The sequence below is a fragment of the Adiantum capillus-veneris genome, chromosome 24 (genome assembly GCF_014529385.1).
Source record: "Adiantum capillus-veneris isolate H3 chromosome 24, ASM1452938v2, whole genome shotgun sequence".
NCBI lineage: Eukaryota > Viridiplantae > Streptophyta > Polypodiopsida > Polypodiales > Pteridaceae > Adiantum > Adiantum capillus-veneris.
This window is the reverse complement of record NC_140954.1, coordinates 31,518,015-31,539,034: the sequence shown is the minus strand read 5'-3', so window position 1 is coordinate 31,539,034 and position 21,020 is coordinate 31,518,015. Positions and strand designations below refer to the sequence as shown.

The window sequence follows — 21,020 nt, the reverse complement described above, 5'->3', positions numbered from 1 at the left end:
GACCATCTTTATTAGAGAGAATAGTAACAATGTTATCATAAGAAGAGTCCTTCACCGTATCAAGGAGAAGTGTAATCAGTTGCTTTTGTGGAACAGGATCACCGGCAGCAGCAAGTTGATTAATAATAGATTTGAAAGATTCAATATGTCCCGTCATGGCAGTACCAACTTCATATTGTAACTTGTTAAGCAACCCTCTCAAATAAAGTATTTATGTGACATATTTCTTCTGAAAGTTTGCAATAAGGTACTTCCATACGTCGTGGGAAGTAGGCAGTTCGTACATATCAAGCAAAAGGAAATCAGTAAGAGCAGAAAGAATATACCGACGAGCTGCTTTATCACGTCGTTGCCAATCCATATAGGCAACATTCCAATCTTCAAATATAGGTCCTTCAGTGATAAGCACGTTATCATTATCCGTATCAACAGGCTGAGGCGGACAAACACGATTTCCAAGAACAGCATCGGAGAGTTCATCGCCTTCAAGAATTAACAACATCTTTGCTTTCTAGCCTGGAAAACCTTGACCTTGGAAAGGAGGAACAGAACGCTGGCCAGAAGGAAAGCCGTTGACGAGAATATTCATAGCTATATCTTGTTGCGAGAAGACGTATAAGATAAGATCGCAGAATTTGCACACCATATATGGTGAAGGCCGTAATTGAGAATGAGAGAGATATGAGGACTGCGTTCTGTCAATGATAAACGTAAGAAGGATGCTCAAGGAACTTCCAAAGATGTGAGAGACGTCACCCAAAAAGGGCAAGGTAAAGGAGACGTTAATAATAAAAGAGTCCTCAAAATAGAGTGGCGTGAGACGCAAGATTGACGGCCACAATATGAATAGCAAAAAGCTAAATCTTCTCGAAAAAGTTAACGCCAAAATAAGAAAAACGATCGCGGACGCTTCACGAAGAAGTAGGACGAAGAAAGCTGCGTCAAGCTCAATTGCAGTAAAAACAGTATAACTTTCTGCTGTGAACTCCGATTGACGCAAACCTAGAACTCAAATCGAAGAGCTCGAGGAGACGAACAAGTTTTGGATGAATAATGCCATTGCGCTACGCTCCATTGCACTTTTCCCGTTTCTCCAAATTTTGAGCAGAACAGTAAGAAAAATTGAGATGAAGTTCAGGGTGTCATCAACAAGAAAACGTAATCAACGATTAGATTGATTAGCAATAAACGTCACACAAAACACTAATCATATTCTTCTTAACACAAAACAACCACAATTAACAAGAATCAATGCTCAAAAATAAAATTTGTAGCAATTTTTGAATCTTACATGCAAATCGCATACACATACTGTTTTGTCACCATGAATTGAATCGGCGCATGATCGTTACTGCTCTGATACCATGATGAGATGTAGAGAGAAAGAGAGAGAGACGAGACAAGAGACACACCATATACGCTCCCAAAGACTGATTCATATTGAGGACAAGATACAAATATATAGGTGAGACCAAGTTGAGTAGAGTGAGCCATATATAGCTCCAACATTAATGACCGAAGGGCCCTACATTGTGATCACTCTCATCTCTTTTTGTCACTTACATCAACTCGTGCGTAGGTGCAATACTGGCCACCCTCACTGCTGAGTGCGCATTGATTCCAAATAAAGCAGACCCACTTCACCGACACACACACTCTCATGTAATTTTTCCCATTCCCCGCCAAGATTGCCATTACTCCCATGAGTTTTGTTGGCTGGTTGCTTATGACCTCACATGCCACCTCTCTTGCAGAACTGCTTGAACTACATTTTCTTTGTTACACGATATGATTGCTACACACACACACCTGCAAAAGTGTTGAATCCGTAGCTCTTGGCCACTAGAAAATTGCAAAGAAACACCCACTATGCCCACTTGTGAGTTGGTGCACCCAAAACAGGCACACTAGCAAGCTTACTGAGTATTGAGTCCATGGCTCTCACTCACGCAAGCTTCCCCACCTTGCTTTGATAAGTGTGCTGCATGCACACTGGCCCGACCAAATAATATGAGCCGTCTCCTACAAACTAGCGTACCTACACTTCTCTGGCTTGTTCTCCTTTGTTGTCCTTGGTCCCACCAATATGAAGCTACAATGCAAAAACACCGCGTACACACACCCAAGACCACCCCACTTACCTGGCTTCACACACACACACACACACACACAATTCTCCCTTAATCCTCTCTCTCTCTCTCTCTCTCTCTCTCTCTCTCTCTCTCTCTCTCTCTCTCTCTCTCTCTCTCTCTCTCTCTCTCTCTCTCTCTCTCTCTCTCTCTCTCTCTCTCTCTCTCTCTCTCGCTCGTTTCCCCAGACCACGACCCGCCAAAAATGGAAAACAAAAAAAAAGGTGGCCAACATTTTTTGAAATGAGTAAAATAATTTTGGGGAAGGGGTGGTTCTCACCCTCTCCTCTTTCCAAATTGGAAAAAAAAGAAGAAGGGGAGGCTCTCACCTAAACTCTGTTGAATATGTCATGAGAGAGGGTTTGGTCAAGCAAGAAACTTAACCTTGAGCTTGATAAATTTTTGGTAATTCTCATTGTTTGGGAGGAAGATGATGATTATTTTAAAATGGGTGACCATCATAGGAGAACACCGAACACATGATAGGACTAAAACCAGCCCAAAATTTCTCAAGTTAACATGTTGCACTCTTTTGGGTTATTTTTAATCACTTAATACCGTTGAGCTTCATTCTTGGAAAATGATGTGTCCGGATTGAGAAATTTTTCATTGACTGAGATTGCATTTCTAGTTAGATTTCTGTTAGTGCTTGATTTCAATGATGAAATTTTACAATGCACTAATTATTGAGCTAATTTACAGAGATATTAGCCAATGGCATGAAATTGAATTGATTTCCTTGAGAGAGCTAAAATTGACTTCATTATGTGCCTTTCTTTCTCTTGAGCATTGATCTTGTTAGGGATTTAACATTCACCTGATCACGTGAAATTTCTTGTGATCATAATGTCTAAAACCACATTCACATAATACAATTAACGTGATCACAAAAAAGGCAATAAGTGGTGATGTGGAAACCCACCAAAACCCCACTAAGGTATGTTTTTTTATCATAAGCTTACTTGGAAACTATGTGAACCCTAAATCAATCCCATTAAGAAATTAAAAAAAGCATAGTGGTCTTACCAAATTGGATGATTTCTATAGGTTAAGAGGAGGTCACATGAATATTTAACGTGATCATGTATTTGAAACATGATCACTCAACATTATTTACGTGTTCACATGTTTGTGATCACGTTAAGGAAATCTTTGGATCTTGTGCATGCTATTGTGCTTATTCATTCAGGATTTTGAGTCATAGATCACATGTACATTGCAGAGTTTGTGGATCATGTGCTAGACTTTCACTAATGATTGTTCTATTTTGGCAAAGTGGGATTTCCATTGCAGATGCGGGATGCTAGCATTGCAATATGTGGCTATTTAGAACCATTTGATTTCATTTGACCCAAGCTGTATAAATTCTAGCTCTAAGTTTTGTCTAAATACAATTTCTTCCATTTGAGCTAGTGTAGACAACTTTTTTGGAGAGCTTTAGAAATGTAAAATTTGGCTTTCAAGAGCCACTTCATTTCATTAAACATGCATTGTTTCTAGCTCTTAGATTGTTTTAAATTCCATATTTCAATTGAGCTAGCAATGTATCAACTTTGAATCATACATGAGAGGTTGTAAAAATTACAAATTTGCTTATTTAGAAGCATTTTATCTCTCATTGTTGATGTGTATGTATAAATTTTATATCAAAGAGCATCATTTGCATAACCAAAGGAAGATTTTTCCCTAGGGTTTTTTCCCTTTGGTATATTTGTGTATTTGAGACCCTAGGATTAGGTTTTCAATAATGTTTTCTGTGTGGCTTTCAATAAATGGCCTTTGGAGCTTGTGTTTACACTTAGCTTTAAGAAGCTTGGATTGTAAATAAAAGGAATCAAGAGACTTCTCTACACAAAGTGGATGCTTGCTCAAGGATGCTCAAAAGAGCATGAAATCCTTCCATGATATTTCTCTTTTGTTTATCTCTCCATTCCCCATGCTTGGATTAAGTGATTTTTCTTTTAAGCTTTAATTATTTCATTTTCATAAACTAGGCATACTAAAGTTTCAACACGTTTCTTTGTGAATATGAACTCATTAAAAATTTGGTTCTATGTGTGCTAATCATAGGTAATTGGCGTTGACCTTAGGCTAACGTAGGACCATTGCTTGTTAGTCATAGACTCTTAGTGATAGTTTTAATACTCTATTCATTTTTAAATGACCTAGGGCTATGATTAACACTAGGTTGGTAACCTAACAGGACATAAAAGTGTCCTTTCAGGGTTTTCAAAAAAACCTCCAAAACCATAGTAGATCCACTCATTTTGTAAATTCCTTTCATGAGGTTATAGTTCAAGGCCTACTACACATGGAAAAAATAAGAAACTTGTAAAATTTCTCATCTTTTGGTCACACCAAGCCTCCAAAGTGGATGAACCAGTACATTTTCATCAAAACAGTCATTTCTTACGTTTTGTTGCATAAAAATAAGATTAGGAATTTTGTAGGACTTGAGATAAATTCCTTAGTTAACCTCAATGGGTTGGTGATCTAAACATATGATTTCTTCTCACTCACTATTTTTTGTTTTGCCAAAAGAAATAGGTACAAATATGTTGAATTTTTACCATTCTGCGAACCTATCATCAAAGTTTCTATAGCTACGCTCAATACAAATAACATATGCATGTTTTCTTAGTTCCCTATTGGCCTTTAGGTTCATAACAAGCCATGGAACATGTCAAAAGCATGATACATCTTTTACCAAGGGGAATCTTGGGGACAAAGATGAAGTGCTAAATACAGCAAACATGAAAAAACTGGGTTCAACATTATGAGCTGTAGAATCCCATAGAAACTATTCAATATCTACCCAAATTTGATCCTTATGACTAGATATGGTTACTACCTACAAAATTCATATAGTTGTCACAAGAAAATAGCAATATTGAGAAAGCTATACTTGATATACTAGAATGTTTTATTTTCTTGTATAATTGAAAAAATCAACCATCATTGTGTACTATGAAAAATAGGGTATTAGCTGCCCCAAAACTCAAGAAATATTAGCTTTATGTTACAATATTCCACATAGAAAATCAAAACTGCATTTGGATATCATGAAAGCCACCAAAAAAATCATAAAAGAGCTAAAATTGGCTAAAAAACAGGATTTGACAATTTTTGTAATTTGGTCATAACTTACAACATTAACATATATGTCTCCCTAGAAGCATCATAACATGTTGAGGACTACTAAAGATAGTTCTCTAGCATTATAGACCTCACAAAACATGAGTTCTAGAGTGGTATATTCACAAAAAGTTGAAAAAAGCCAAAAAAAGGACCCGTTTTTTCACACAGTTTAAGTTGCAAAATGTTGTGCAAGGACAAGGTTCAAGATGAAATTGATATTCCAAAAAAATGTCGAGTTTTTTTCAGTTTATGAGCCAACTTTCTAGAAAGATAGCACCTCGAAATCCATGTTGAAACTCTTGACATAATTCAAGCAAAATGGTCACTTAACAGGAGATAAAAGTGTCCCAGGACATAAAAGTGTCCCATTACCAACCTAGTGTTAAGATTTTAATCCCTTAGTCCATGTACCATAAACATCTCATGTTGGAAGCAATAAAAAAGTGCTAAAAAATGAAACAATGAAGCAAAAAAGTGTCAAGAAAAAGTAGCAAAAATGCTACTAGACACATGAAAATCAAATATAGATGTTATGTTTGTGTCTATGTGAGGTCAATGCCTTATTAGCACTTGGTAGGTGACGGAAATCACCTTGGATTTCTTGGCTTGGTCAATGCCCTAAACTGATGCCCTGGGCCGATAGGGGCTAGCCATCACCTTGGTAGGCTAGTAGACTCTTGGAACACCTTCTTGAGGGTTCAAGAAGCCAAGAGTCTAAGTTAAAATTGCCTTGGGGTGGTAGCCTTGTGATATGTTTCACTTTTTTCAATGAATGTTGATTTTTTTTTTCCATGAGCTTCAAAAGTTTGTGACAATGTACTAATAGATTAGGAGCTTTTTTATAGCCCGTAGACATGATAGACTTGGATGCTTTATTAAGATTGTTCATATAGTATTTAGGCTAGTAGTTTTATGACCTTGCATTAGCCTAGGGTCATAATTGATTGCTTGTGTTTCATGCATAAAACTAAAATCTCAAGTGGTTTAATCTTCATGATAGTTTAGGTGTTTTTTTTTCTTTATGTTGTTTAGTTTTTTACTATGATTGACCCATCTTATAGAAGCAAAAATTAAATTTGCATGATTGCTCATTGTACTTCATGTTTTATTCATTCGTGTTGGCCTTTGATACTCATTGCTTATTATGATTTGCAGCTCAACATTCTTCCATGGACTTTCTTTCTACCATGTCTCTGTGCCTTTGCTTCAGTAGACAAACAAGGACGTGTGTCAAATTAGGAACGGGGGAATGTTAGCAGTGGCTAACACATGAGAGGGATTATGCACCAATCTAGGGATGTGCTATGGGTGTGGACAATATTTCCTTTCCACATTGTATTAGGTCTTGGGCTCATTTGGGAGTTCCAAATTGTATATGCTAGCTAGAGGCCTCAACTTAATCCCATAGTAGAAAGGATTGTGGTGCAAGCATTTATAAGAAATCCTTTTATGCAAAGAGGATTCATTATTGACGATCCATTCTTGAGATCTCTCTATCTCTCTCTCTCTCTCTCTCTCTCTCTCTCTCTCTCTCTCTCTCTCTCTCTCTCTCTCTCTCTCGTGTTCACTCCATGGATGGCCTAGCCTTGAGCTTAATGCCCATGCTTAGAAGGCTAGTGCTAATCCATTGTAATTAAGAAAGGCATTTCTTAATCTAGTCTCTACTTTCTTCATTAGTCTTAATTCTTGTATATTCTATTATGTCATGAAGTAGTTTCACCTTCTCATTATTCTAGATTTGAGTGTGTCTGATGATTTCTTGCTAATTGACCACTCTTATCCTTCTATGAGCACTCGATTTGCAATATTTAACATCTCTAATTAGGTTCATTAAGTTGGTTCTTAATTTTGTGATTAGTGCCCTATTGTTTTCTTGTGTGTGTATGGGTTTAATGAAACTCAAGTACCATTCACCTTGTGTGTGTAGCTTTTGATGAAGTACCTTTGATTGGCATGTGGTGATTGGAGAGGCCAGCACCAATACAATTAAAGTATGCTTGTTAAGAGTGTACCTTGAGATTCTAGTCTATGGCAAGTCGGACTTTGGTGGGCTTAATGTGTGTAGAGGATACTTGATTGATGATGTGATTAGAGTTAGTGATTCATGGCTAATCTCTATTTCATTGAAAGAGCATTCTCTTGGATCCTCTCATTCGATGATGCTCGTGCTTCCATGCCCTAGCCGGAATTGATCCTAGGATTGATAATTTTGTTGGTCTTATGTTGATTAAGCTATGCTACAATTGCCCCCAACAGGAACATCTACCAATTTGGATCCGATGGAACCCAAACTTGGCCAATGACCTTGTATTATGTTGTTCTAACTCAATACAAGCTCAAAAGTCCAAAATCCTGTCTCTTGGGCTCAAAAGTAAATAATCTAATTCTTACTTCTTCCCATTTCTCTCACTTTTTAGGCTTGTTCTACCATATAAACACCCTGTTGTAGTCTCTGGACAAGTTTCACTGAATTTGCACAAGATTTGCCCAAGTTATCAATTGTTTAATGTCTACACACTCAGTTTTCAAGAATCTGACTTAAGTCTCACTTTTGCGATCCAAATTTTGTTGAATTTGATTTGTAGAGTCTACTTGATATGCTTGACCTTGTGGTATACTCAATTGTGCAAAATGTTCAATTTTGAAGCAGACGTAAATAATCATACTTATTTACTTCTTGAAATTTTTTGCGACTTTTTGCCAATATGTTGATACAAACAGGTTAAGCAACTCAACATAAGCTCCCTAGCCATGTTTCACAAAGTTTGGATAAACTCTGCTCAATTTGGTCAATTGTTTTGTGTCTGCAAACTGGCATTACAAATCTGGCCGCAATTTTAACTTTATAGATCCAAATCTTACCAAGTTTGTTGTATGTGCTTAATACAACATGATAGAACTGGTGGCATGCTTGGTTAGCCAAAAGATTTAAAAATACGACAAAATTAAATAATCGTGATTATTTATTTTTGATAAGTTTTTAAATATTTTTTATCAAATGAGCATTCACACTTGTTTAACACCTCAAACTAAGCCTCTGAGTCAAGTTTTCTCAAATTTGAACAAGATTTAGCAAGTCAAACTCAATTTCTTGATAATCAGTATAAATTTTAGTTTTTATCAAGTTTTTGGTCATTGTTGTTATCCAAATTCTATGAGCCTTCACAAAATATATTTATAATCATGCATAGAGTCTCTGGTATCATGCATAGAGTCTCTGGTATCAACCTTGGTCAATTTTGAGCTGAAAGTAAATAATAACGATTATTTACTTTTGGCATAAAATGAATACTTTTTGCAATTTTTTCAATGGTCAGTCTTTGTATGACATGTTTTAAGCCTCTCAGTCAAGTCAAAACTTAATTTTTGGCCTAAATTCTCAAGAAAATGTAAATAATATGAATTTTTGCAAACTCTTGAAAATTTACCTCAAATGCTTCTTTAAGCTTACCCACTGGTTCATACAACTTTTATGAGCAAAATCTCTAGCTGGATTTAGTGGTTGACAGTCTTTTGGTGTTGTTTCAAGTCGCAGACCTGCAATTCTAATCCATGGGACGAAGCTGACTCGACTAGTGCATATAGCCTACAAGAGGGTGTCAAATGACCAAACTCATCAGAAGCTAGTCCCTAATCGGCAAACAAAACATGACTGTTATAGCATCAAATGACATCCGAATGTTACAAAACTTCTAGAAAAAGTATATAAGACCTAAGCACACATTCTTATGGTCTCAAACCTCACTTTTGATGAAGTGCAAAAAATGTGATTATTAAACAGCAGTGAGTTTTTGACCTAGTCGTTTTTTATATCGAATGCATCTCAATGCTTAGATGCATTTAGGTGAGTTTTTTGCCTAGTCTTTTTTAATCGTAAATGCATTTAAATGCTTAGCAATAATTCCCCAATACCCCCACCTATGCTTACTTTGTGATTTCCTAGCTTAAATACCTACCTATGATGAAATTAGGCCGCGGCTCGGCGATGCCATAAGCTATAGTTTACCATGATATGTTTACATCAATGCGTAGAGCTCTTACCTATGGTTGCAATGCGGCAGATGGTAGTGCAATGTGACAACGGACATGGGAGTAGGAAGCATGAGAAGGAGAGCTAGAAGTGAGCGATGTTAGCTCACGTTGTCCAATAATTGGCTTTTATACCTTAGCCAAGGTTTCTTTGGTCAAAAACTAATAATTTGGGAGCTCTAATTAAGGATAAATTGATACAATCTAAAAGCCTATAGCCCCGGCTCATGATTACAATATCCACTTGGAAAATACAAGTTACAATATTCCCAATCTATCAAAAGAATAAGTATTTTTACAATAAAATCTCCTGAAAAATGTTACATGGGTTAGCTTGTTGCTAACATTGTCACTGTATCTCTTGAAAGAGTGTCTTTTTTTCTTTTAATTTTATGATCCAAAGGTCATTCGTCCTTCAAATTACCAAATGAGATCATATCTTATAAATAAAGCTAGTAAACACCCCATTTTTAAATAAATTTGCTCATATTTATTTAAATTGGCTAAGTTTTAATCAGAAGGCCACTACCCCTTTCGATCCAAGTGTTTTACCCAAATTAGTGTCCCAAACAAGTTTAAGATATGAGATTTTTTTTCATTCCATCACCATTAAAAAGATTTTTCAAAATCATAATCTTTTAATACATAAGTGCTAGCAAGGTGACAAATACCCACTACCTACCAAAGTTTGCTTTTGCTATTGTGAGAGACTAGTTTAAAAAAAACTTGAAGTAGTGCTAGACCAAAAGCACTTGAGTTGGTAGATCTATATAATTTTTATTATCGATGTATGGTATAAGTGAGCCTATTCTTTCAAAAATATGATAATACTAGAAAAAGTGAGGCTCACTATGGTATATGAAAAAAACATTGTTTTAAAGTGCATGCACACAGTAAGAAAGGTAAATCGTTAGGTGACTTGGGTTTTGTTAAGTCGCTTACATAACATAAAAATGCCAAGTAACCAAGAAACTTATTGTGTAATTGTTGATAGACCAACCTTTCAACAACGCTTCCACAAAGATTCCATGAAGATTTCTCAAAGATTCTCTAAAGATTCCATATGAAGATGCTGATGAAGTGATGAAGATGAAGATGGATGCTGTAATGTGAAGATACAAGCTCATGGACATCATCGAATATCCCGGTATTATTATTTTGAGCCATTACTGCCACTTTTGTAATTGTATTTTGGTCGCAGATGCTTGTTGGATGAGAAAAGCTAGCTCACGGTGTTGTAATTAAGCTCTATGGAAGCCTAGGGACAAATCAAGTCATTTTGGCCGGACATTAGGTTTTCTAAGGCTTAGTATATAAACCAAAACCTAAAGCATTGTAAGGGGACTTCTAATAATCTTATCTTCTGTGTCGATTGGGAGACTACGAGAGAGTGAGAGAGTGTGTGTGTGTGTGCTACAAGAGCTATGGTGGTCGGAATCGCAAATGGAGAGCAGAAGCATGTTGCCCACGAGGAGAGCTACGCATTGATGCTTACATCACGTGCATTCGTCTGTGTTTTGGCAGATTCACCCGCGAGCTACTTTTGGAGTTTCGGTGAGTAAACGTTGTCCGTTTTTTCATTTCAGTAGATCCACGCGATCAGAGCGAGTAGAGATACACATTAGGCATCTTATTTTTTGGAAACGTTGACCTGCAAAAACCTGACAGACATCCTACGTGATTCTGCACCGAGTGTTTTTGGGTAGGGGTTTGGGTCACGGACCTTAGGGAGAGTGGCCTACTGGTGTTGATAGGATATCCGTCAAGTTTCATAATGTTTCGAGAATTTCTAATGGGCTTTTGGCTTGCGGTAGCATCATAGGAGACTCTCACATTCACAAAACCGATGGCATGTGGATTTGATATCTCTATAGGAAGTAGTGAGTAGTCGGTCAAGTAGAGGTTGAAACCCTTTGCTTGCTTCCACGCGCTTGCGGGTCAAGCTCCGTCCTCAGTTGACATTATATGTTAGGTGAGTTCTCGCTATGCTGACGTCCATCGCGGCGTATCTGCCAACATTGGCGCCGCTGCCGAGGACGAGGGTCCTAAGTAGGTGACCGAGACTAGTCCTTGAGGATATAGGTCCCTCTCGCTTGCTAGAGTATATTCATTCTTTTAGATAGGATTGGAAAGTGGTGGAATCTTTTGGTCATAGAGGGAGTCTAGGGAGCATGTGTCTGGCCTAGATCCTTCAACTTAGGTAGTATTAGGTAAGAGGATAGGCTGTGGTGAGAAGAGTGGAGTTGGAGTGGTAGATGCGGTGAGATGTTAGCTTGAGATTCCGCGCGAGGCCAAGAAGCAACTTAGACACCCAAAATCACCATCCCATATGATGAGTAGGAGTAGAGTAAGTAGGACGTATTGATTTTGATCTTGAGCATATCATGCATGTCATATTTTCTACTAGGCTCATCAAAGTTGTGAAAACATAAAACCAAGGAAAAAGTAAAATTGCATTTGGATGTTTTCTTGATGATTGATAATTGCTATGAGTAGTCCAAAGGGGTTGGGAGAGCTAAAGAGAAAGTTAGAACTGAAAAAATCACAATTCTATCATTGGTGCGTAGGATGTCTCTAGGGGTAAAACTCTGAAGATTTTAAAATTTTTGAGGTCACCAGTGTGTTCAGTGGGTATGTTTTACCCTAAGAACATGTTGAGTCGTCTGTTTTAACATGTTTTTGGTTTTCAAAAGTCAAAAGGAGAAGCTAGAAAGCGAGAAAAATTCATAAAGTGTTTGTTTTGAGTGATTTCTTTGCTTTTTAGTGTTGATTGTGATTGATACCAAGTGTAGAGACCATAAATAAACATCATAAATACTCTAATCAGGAAAATTATGCAAGAGACATCCTACGCATAGGATGTCTCTAGGGATTTTTTGGGACAACATTTTGCAAAATTGATATCACCAAAGTGTTTCCAGGATCTAGGGGATTAAGTGGGACAAAAATTGGATCATTTGGAGCAGATAGACATCGAAATCCTACGCGTAGGATGTCTCAAGGCTAGATTTGGGTGCCCAGATCAATTTTTGACCAAACCAAAGTGTTTCTTAGCATAAAAGAAGCCTTCACACCAAGTTGGACAAAATTGGAAATCATTTGAATGGGTAAACAGCATGAGGAAACCCTAGAATCTAAAGCAAAATCTTGAGTGTTTGACTAGCTCAAAGTGGTCAAAATCACCAAATTTGGACATATTGGGAATCAACACACCAAGGAGAATCTCTGGACCAGATCTTGCTTCATTCTGAGCAAAAACAAAATTGGGCGTAGGATGTCTACAAGGTGATCAGGGCATAATTTTGCAATTCTGAGGTCACCAGAGTGTTCAGAAGGTAGGTTTTACCCTATTTACACTCTCAAACCAGGAATTTGACCTTATTTTGACAGATTAAAGGCAAAAGACGATAATTTCCAGACATCCTATCCAAATTGTGTACAAGGCGTGATTTTGAGACCAACCCATAAGTTGACATCATATGCATGTTCTAAACATTGTATTGAGTGTATGTGACAAGTTTCATCTCAGTTGCATGAGTAAAATTGAAGATTAAGAGGATTTTAGCGTTTTGTACCAGACAAAGGCAAGAATAGCGAGCTTTGGGAGCTTTTGGCATCCAAACCCAAATCTGAGCATACCATTGGGTTGTTGAACACAAGGAGAGTCTTGAGTTCAAATTTGGGCCAATTCTGAGCAAATAGACATCCTGCCCGTAGGATGTCTCTTGCATGATTTTGAGGCCAAAACCCTACTATGACCATACCACAGTGTTGTATAGCCTTATATAAGCCTACTAGTCAAGTTTGGTCCAATTTGGAGCTGATTTGACTTGAAAATTCACTAGATCGGACATTTAGCTTCTCAAACAGATACTTGATCATTTGGCCAGCCTACAAGTGTGTTGCAGGTCAGCAACGGTGGATAGCGGCCACCACTACATCAAGTCAAATCCCCGCCTTTTTGTATTAATTTTCTGCTCTGAAGCCGAGCTTGTCATATTTTTGCTATTCAAATGTAAAGGGTTTATCTTCTGGGGCCATGGGCTTCCAAGTTGTACTGATTCCCAACTCAAGCACACAATTGATTATTGAGCCATGTATCTATGGGAAACCCTCCTCCCACAAGACCTAAGTATAAAGGTCAAAATGAAGGGTTTTGTAGGATTGATTTTGATGAGTTAAAAAAACTCTCTGAGCGGGCAGCTTATCTATCTTTGTGTGTGCATCTTCTTTGATTGCTATCTTGTGCTACACGAGTTGCATTGCAGAACCAAGACCACAGGCGCGTTCAGCTCATCGAGCTCTTCGATTCAACGCCAACCATTCGCCATGAGACGCTACTTCATGAGCATCGACCTATGGACTTACAGGTGAGTTTTAGGGAGTTTAGGGTAGATTTCAGCGAAACCAACCATAGAGTAGGGTAGCTCTCCCTTAGACACAGGTGTAGAGACCATCTGGGACCGTTTCCGACAACTTCCATTTTGCTGTCAGCAGACGCCAAAATGGAAGTAGACAGTAAGAGTGTTTTCTGCCAGAGTGCAGAATTCAGGTTTGAGGGTCTAGGTAGCTTGGGGACATGTAGGAAATTGCCTACGGTGAGTTTCGTGTCAAACCGAGGTCATTAGCCCAAGGTTTAGCTTAGTTTCGTGACATAGGACGTTCTTGGCAGATTTGGGTATTCCCACACACACAAGACTTAGAGATCTTAGATGACCATTCCATAGGTATTCGACAAGAGGTTGACACCCTATTGGCGCACCTCCATGCCCTAATCGGGTCAGCGGCGTCCCTAGTTGACATATTTATGTGTTGGAGTAGGTTCTCGCTTGCTACGAGCAACACTCGAAAAACAACTGGCGCCGCTGCCGGGGACGAGCGACCTAGATTAGAGTGGATACCTTAGTGTGTGGTTATGGATGTACGGAAAGAATCTTTCATCACTTTGCCAAAGTCGGGGTATCCTTGGCTTTGTTAGTCTAGGACAGGTGAGTTTCTTGCCGATGTTATTGTTAGTTTAGAGTATCATTGTAGTTTAGCGTAAAAGTTGTGTTTTCAGCATTGAGTAGCTTAAGTGTGTTTGGCTTAGTGTGTGCCAAAAGTGCATGTAAGGTCAAGCACAAAAACATCCAGAAAAAAAAACACCTAAAAACTGCTTTTTCTTAGGATTTAGATACCATTCAGTGTTTTCTTTGTTGTTTTAGGGTTCGAATAAGTAGGACAAATGTGTGGAGTGTTCTGGATGTGAAAGGTTCAGTTTACTTTGGATTTGCCCAAGGTTTGTGTGTTTGGTGCTGTAAAGTGACTGAAGTGACCTAGAAAAGCCATCTTGGTGTACAGAGTTGGTATTAGTGTCCAAAAGCACTTAAAATCACCTCTAGTAACCACAGCAAGTGTCAAGTATCAAAAAAGCTACAATCTGCAAGTCTAGACAGTGAGCGCCCTTACTGTCTCCAGACCGAGATTTGGCCAATTGACCTAGCGAAAGCATGTACACATGTTGTAGGCTCAGTAACAAGAAAGTTTGTGTAGTTATAATCCAATTTTGATGTGTTTTGGTCTTGTCAAGTGCTTGGTATACACAACAAAATTTGCAAAAGTGACTGTAACTCAATCCAGCAATCCCACAACCCAGGTGAAGACTCCAGAAGGTGAGTATACACCCAGGTAAGAGGTTCCTATTGCTAGGAGTGTCAAAATACATCCTGTAAGCACAGAAAGTGTAATACTGTCCTCCAGAGAGTAAGCGCCCTTACTATCTCCAGTGCCCAAATTGTGATATTTGGCTTGCCACCTAATCTATACATTGAATGCATGTATGTATATAGTTTCTATACTCAGAAATACTTCAAATAGATAGTAAAAGTGTGTAAACTGCTTGCAGGGTGTACCAGGAGCCTGAGGGCACAGCCAGCAAGAAGTAAGGTAACTTTCTAGGTTAGTGCATCCAAGGTTAAGCACGTTTCATGTTTTTGAGGTCAGGAGCTGTAGTACCCTCAGGACTTAGGGACGAGGTGAGTCAAGTTTCAGACCACCCAGGTGAGTGTTAATCAAACCACCCAGGTATCCTTAGGCCCAATTCCAGAGGATTACATCTCTGACACATCATCAAAAGATCTATACTATCAGACCATGGCAGGGGGACAACCATCAGTGAACTTCAAAGAGGGAGTTAACTTTATGGGAGAATCCTCCAAAGACCATGAGAGACCTCCAGCAATCTTGCTGTATGCCTATAACAATGGACAAGATGCCATAATCTTCAAGGATTCTATGAACCATAGTTGTGTTCAGATTGGAGATAATCCGGTCGAATTACAGTATAGGGTCCTGGCCACTTATGATGGCAAAGGAGGTTATATGGATAAACAAGGTGCTTCCTACATGATAGTCAAAAGCCCTGATGTCGCGGACAAATGGGGACGAAATGCGTCCAAGATGAAAGCTGATGATGAGGTTGAGGAGAAACCGCCTCTAGAGGAAAACAACAATAGAACCATGTTCAGATCTTTCACCACTAGAAGGCTTATGTCCGACAATCCTCGATGGGGAATTTACAAAGCCTTTCTTGAAGAAACCGTTGCGTACTATGTCAATGAGGATGTAAATGAGAAAGAGGCTACTCCGGATAAGACTTTGTATGTCTACCTCTTGAATGAAAGCAAATTCTTAATCGTAGACAAGTTTGGTTAGGAGTACACGCCGACCTCTGCTGCAAAGATGAGTAGGTATACATACTTAGGGTTACCCATTGTGTACCCTGAAGTAGCAAAGCCCGCAGCAAGTGCACCGCCTACAATCCCAGTAAGAAACTTAATGGACGATGACATACTAAGACCAATCCAAGTAGAGAGGAAAGTAGAGAGGCAACCTATGCAGAATCCTGGTTAGACTAGTTTCTTTGAACCTATTGAGGCGGTCCGGGGCGGGCAACAAGAAGAGCAACCTCTAGACACCCTTCAAGGCTCCCGTGTTGCTCAATGGGGCTAGGGCACAACACAACACAAGCCAAAACAACAAACCCACAGCCAAATCCCAACTACACAAGGGGCACCACCTAGTTTAAGAGCGAACTAGGACGCAAAAGAGGAGAATCGTTAGAGCAACCCACAAACAAGCAAGGAATTTATACTAACCCTAACACCAATAGAACACTCTCACACACTAAAACACGAGAGAGAGAGAGAGAGAGAGAGAGAGAGAGAGAGAGAGAGAGAGAGAGAGAGAGAGAGAGAGAGAGAGAGAGAGAGAGAGAGAGATAGTGCTCGGGCTTCTTTGAAACGTATCGGCAATGATCAAGCAAACACAACTATATATTTAAGAAAGAGAGAGAAAGGGGGAGGGGGTGCTTGTTGCATTAATACCTTCTTACAAATCTGTCATGACAAATCAAAGTGAGATTAGTATTTGTTCAACATAGCTTGCGTAAATTTCACCACAACACATCACAAGAAAAGCCACCCCAATCACTGTCTTAAGGCTAGGGGAGTCCTCTCCACCCTGTCGCCCTCTTACAGTATGTGGGATTTATGGCTAGATTGATGACAACACCAGAGACAAGCTATCAAGAACTTAACAAAAACACCAAGACACTTACGCATCATTGTTGTCCATTACTTCACGTTGGAAGGGAGACAAAGTATCCAAGCTTAGTCCAAATCCACCCTCCTTGATTCAGCAATTGTTGGGCTTACACTAGTAGGAGAAATGATAGATTTCCTACTCTCAATTGAATGATCACTCTCTCTCTTACAATGGCATAGAGTTTCCTTGCTAATCCCCTATTACAACACATGCACGTGCATAAGACAATGAGCTTCCACTCAAGAGCTCCTTCTAGAGAGTTTGAGCTTGGCTTCTCAAGCTATAGCATAGTGCTCTTGCTTATGGCTCCCCTTTTTGTGCTAGCTACACCCTCCTTTTATAGCAATTTTGAAGGCTAGGGTTACTCCTCTAACCATGGTTGGGTTAGATTTTCAGCAATTTATCTAATTTCTTTTGCTTGGAATTATCAAGAAGTTGGTAGGGAAAGAGAGAGGAGAGAAATGGAGGTGATAGGACTTTTCATAGTGGGTTAGTGTTAGTAGAGTTAGTATTAATTTACAAATGGAATTGGATATTTACAATGGGAGTATCCATGTAGGATACAAATAAGGAAGAAAAACTCTTAAGAGGTAGGAAAAGGTGGATTTCTTACAAGGTTGATGCTCCAAGTGTCTTGAGTAGGGCCAATTTTGACGCTCGTTGACGGTCCACTAGCTTTGACGGTACATTTTTTCTCCACTCTTGACCTTCCTTAAGAGACAAGGTAATTGAAGCTGAGTAATCAACCACCATGATGCTGTCTTTTAAGAGAAGAGGCTGAATTTTGTGGTTTTTTTGATAGATATGGGTAAATTGGAGGAGGAAAAATGAGACTAGGTGGTCAATTTTGGAATGGAATTGTGTGTGGGAGGTATGAGTTCACCATGGTTTCTCTTATTCTTCAAGGTTGAGGAGAAGGTGAGTAGGGTGCAGAGAGGAGTGGTGAGAGAGGTGGGGATGATGAGTGGAGAAGTGTGTGTGAAAGAGGAAAATGATAAAGTGGAAGAGAGAGTGTGGCTGCATAGCATGGGAAAACTGGGGTCCACTAAAAAAATCATAGCTCACAGCTCGTAGCTCAAAAAAATATGAAAAAATTTGAGGGAAAAGTTCAGCCCACGAGCTACAACTTTTGTTTGTATCACCTTTTCAAATTCGGAGAGCAAGTGAACTTTAAAAATTTAGCAAAACCAACCGTTTTTTTCCACTGCAAAGGTCCTTGTGGGGTCCTTCTTTGGATGATTCTTTTGAATACCTCCAAGAGTGAGCCCTCCATAGTGCATGTATGCATGCCACCTACCCTTGATCTTATTTGGTAGGTCTATAATTGAAAATATTGTTGAGACTATGATATAAGTGAATAGTACAACTAAGAAAATCAAATATTGAGGGGTCTAAAAAATATGTACATGTCAAATATAAATAATATAAGTGGAAAAAATATAAAGGGGTCAAAAGAAATCTCTCTCATTATGAGGCTACCATAAAAAGATAAATATTTTTGGTGTTCTAATTGTTTAGAAAAAAACAAAATAGATGTAGGAAGGGAAAAATCACCATAGTGAAAAAATATACACATAAATAAAACTAGTTTTTTTGGATATTTGTTGGGGTGGAGTTACACCAAAAAAAAATAAAAAATATTTCTATATGGAATAAAGAGTATGAAAAATGGTAAGAAAAAATTGTGGTAATGGTGAGGCAATGTACAGAGCATAAATAACACACACCTAGGTAGAAATATTTAAATAAATACCAAAATAATTATGAAAAAATATTTTATTTAGGCCCTATATACAAAGAAATATTTACATACGCATGGGCCATAATATACTTATATTTTTTATTTTATTTTTATTTTTTTTGGCTCAACTAGCCCAATGACTAGCTAATTGAGGGTTTTTTAAGAAGATATGGGAAAAGTCCAGTGACTCACGCACGCCTATGTACAGTGAAATGGTAGGGATAGCCACAGTGTTTGGGTGATTTTGGTAGGGTGAGGTAACTCACTGTGGCAATTACAAAGAGACGAAAAATGGCTATCACTATTCAAAAAACAGAATTCCACACGCAACAAGTGCCAAACATGAGTGGATATTCGTTCCAGGCGGGAACAAGGAATCCAGCACGCGATGAAGAACTCTCCGGAGGAATTCATCGACAAAATGAGACAAACAGAAACTCAGGTAGAGCTACTCAAACGACGCAAAATGTAGCTAGGCCACAACAGAGAACCACTACTGCACATACAGGGGACACTATACAAGTACTTGGAACACCAACTGTAGGATTCAGACCCCTAAGTCGCCAAATGCGTGTCGTCTAAATATATAGGATCTGGGGATCCATATGCCCATTCTTCTGCCTTTAGACAAGTGCTGAGAGCAGAGCAAGTACATGACTTCCATACGCAATATGAGGGCTTTGGATTGACCTTAGATGGTACTACTATGACTTGGTTCCAGCCATTAAGTAAGAGCTCATTCTCTGACATAGAGGATCTCTTATCTGACTTTGTCCAAGAATTCACCAAACGTGGGATAAATCATGACACAGTCTCACAAATATACTCTTTCAAACAACAAGAGAAAGAGAAAGTAAAGGAAGCCGCCTTGAGATTGAAGCAATATGTGGAGAGATGTCCTCCCATGGAGATCCCTCAACAAGAAAGGCTAGTGTTGCTCTTCATAGAAGGGTTACTAGACGAGAATCTCAAGAAGGATTTTCATATTCAAAGATGCCAAACTTTCGACGAGTTTATCAAAGAAGCGGTATACCTGGTCAACAATTGCAATATATATGGAGAATCCCGAAAGGATTTTGATACCAGGTCAAGCGACTTGAGGGTCACTACCAGTGTTGTGAACACGGGACCAACAACCCCTGTGCGAACCGTTGGAGAAACTGATGCCCTTATAGAAAAACTCCTTGAGCATTTCAACAATGCTGGGTTGGCACCTCAACATGTGAGACAGCCACAATTACGCGTATGTAGCATCTGTGGAGGGAGTCATCCCACAACCCAGTGTCATGAGATGCAACCTCAGCCACGCAATCAACCTAGACTGCGGCAACAAAAGTGGTGTGAAATAGAACAAAAGTGGACAAATCATTTGACGGAAGAGTGCTACCACCAAAGGGGATATGTGAGAGAAAGGCAGTACCATCCAAACCTTGTGTACCAACCACAACAAGGGCAAGCCATTCCTCCATATCAGATTAATAGGGCACCACCACCACCACCTAGATATGCCACAGGGCATCCGGATGTTCAGCTAGGGATGGAAAGAGCGAAACATGTCCTTGGACATCAACCACCGCTACCAGGGGATGCCCAGGTAGCAGTCAGGTACGTGTATATAGATCAGCCATCAATAGAGGAAAGAGCCTTAGTGCCTACACCGCCCTACACACGGACGAGAACTATGGATGTGGTCAAAATGTAGAACTTAGTACAGGAGGGGGAGATGTATGATCCATGGATGTCGAACCACCACCAGTTACATTCCACAACCAGACACTTCCATGATGTCTAACGAGGGAGTGACTGTGGGTCAAGGAACTTTGATGTTCATAGCTAATCAACAGGGAGGAATGAAGCCAATATCTTATCCTCCAAGGCAAAATTTCACCCCGCAACCTCCTCAACAACCACCAAGACCATTGGGACCATGTTACCGGTGTGGTGGAGATCATTTGATGAACAATTGTCTAGTGGGGGAACAGAGTATCTAACCTTAGTGTAATCAATCCGGAATCACCCACTTGTATACCGATTGTCCAAACAAAACCGACAATAAAGGAAAAGTGACCATAAGTAAGATTGGAGTGATACCTTCTTCGAGTGGATCGGAGACTGAAGCGACTGTACCTGTCAAGGCAGTTACACGAGATCAAGCTAAGGGGAAAGAAGGTGAGAAAAAGGATGAAGGCCAAGAGAGAGCTAGTCAAGGTCCTAGTCACAGGGTAGAAAGACGTAAAATCCGCTCTAAGGAGAGAGCTAGAAATCATCATAAATACAAGACTGTATCTGCTGAGCTTGCAAAATCTCAAGAGCAATTGCAACAGCATCTTTCTGGAGTAGCATCTGATTCTGGGGAAGCAGAACCAAACAAGGTAGACAACACGAACAACCAAGAAGAG

The 21,020-nt window shown here is 39.2% G+C and overlaps 1 pseudogene; it reads left to right on the top strand.

The window, feature by feature from the left end:
- The window catches only part of LOC147426163 (uncharacterized), a 174,020-nt pseudogene extending 158,800 nt beyond the window's left edge, over positions 1-15,220 (top strand).
- Positions 15,221-21,020: the final 5,800 nt, after the last annotated feature.